Source organism: Bufo gargarizans, chromosome 4 (assembly GCF_014858855.1).
Source record: "Bufo gargarizans isolate SCDJY-AF-19 chromosome 4, ASM1485885v1, whole genome shotgun sequence".
NCBI lineage: Eukaryota > Metazoa > Chordata > Amphibia > Anura > Bufonidae > Bufo > Bufo gargarizans.
Window position 1 is genome coordinate 511,825,987 of NC_058083.1, and position 1,626 is coordinate 511,827,612.

The following is a 1,626-nucleotide window of genomic DNA, read 5'->3' on the forward strand; positions in this document are numbered from 1 at the left end:
GGAGCTGGCACTATGGGGCGCACTATAGGGGGAGCTGGCACTATGGGGTGCACTATAGGGGGAGCTGGCACTATGGGGGGCACTGTAGGGGGAGCTGGCACTATGGGGCACTGTAGGGGGAGCTGGCACTATGGGGGAGGGCTGGCACTATTGGGGAGCTGGCACTATGGGGGCATTTCTTACTGGCACATTAGGGGGGGCACCATGGGGGAGAGGAGCACTATGGGGGTAACTGGGGGCTCTAAAGGGGCTTTTTTTTTAATTATTGGCACATTCTGGGGGGCACTATAGGGGAGAGCAGCACTATGGGGCATCTGGTGCTACTATAGGGGCATTATTTGGGGGCACTATGGGGAAGTGGGGGCTCTAAAGGGGCCTTTTGTATTGGAACATTATGGGGGGCACTATGGCATTTGGTGGCACTAAGGGGGCATTTTTTACTGGCACATTATGGAAGGCACTATAGGGGAGAGCGGCACTATGGGGGAGTGGAGCACTATTGGGGCATATGGTGGCACTAAGAAGGGGCATTTTTTTACTGGTACATTGTGGGGGAGAGGAGCACTATAGGGGCATCTGCTGGGGGCACTAAGGGGCATTTTTTTACTGGCATATATGGGGACACTATGGGGAAGGGGGAGAGGAGCAGTATGAGGGCATTTACTGGGGCACTATATAGAGGTATTTTATACTGGCATACATTATGGGGACATTAGCTCAACTGCGGGCACTAAGCGGGGGTATTTCATGTACTGTCATATTATAGGGAAATTAGTACTACTAGGGGGTATTATGGGGAGCTTTACTACTACTAGGGGCTATGAAGAACATGATTACTAGGGCACTATAGGGGCATTATACTACTAAGTGTGCTCTGGCAGAGAATTATTTCTATGGTGGGATTTTGGGGAGCATTGTTACTTTGGGGGCACCCTGCATAGTATCAGCTTAGCACAATTATTTTTGGGGGACATTATCTTTATACTATTAGTGTCTGGGCGCAGTTATTTTTTAGAGCGCTGTGTGCCAATAATTGTTTAAGGGGGCACTATCTGTGTGGTAGTAGTATTTCCAGGCGGACTGTTTCTGCAGTATAGTATTGGGGGCATAGCGGGTACAGTATTGGGGGCACTATCTGTGTGGTAGTTTGTATTTCCAGGGGGACTGTTTCTGCAGTATAGTATTGGGGGTGGCAGGAAACTAATGTCTGTTTCTCAATCTCTGCAGAGAAGGGAGATGGCAGAAAAATCATCATGGCGGTCTGGTCTGAATGGAGAAGATGAGGAAAGAGAACGTCTACAACAAAGGTGACATCACTGGATGTAAGAGGTATGTGGTGCTATGTAGGAGAGGAGATGCTCCGGCTCCTCCTCCTGCCATTTGCAGAAGGAGGATTTAGAACTGGGTGAGGATGACGAAAGGGGGCAGCAGGCCACGGGCGGGTGGCAGATGGTGGGGGGAACCACAAGGCCTTGAGCAGGATCAGGGTAGGGAGGAGAGCGGAGGAGCTTCCTGGCTGTAGCTTGCTATATAAGCAGGCAGTGCAGCCAGGACGGCCTCCCCTCTCCGTATGATGTGTAGAGACAGGCCGCAACTATAAAATGTCAGCTGTACAGTGTGTGTTGG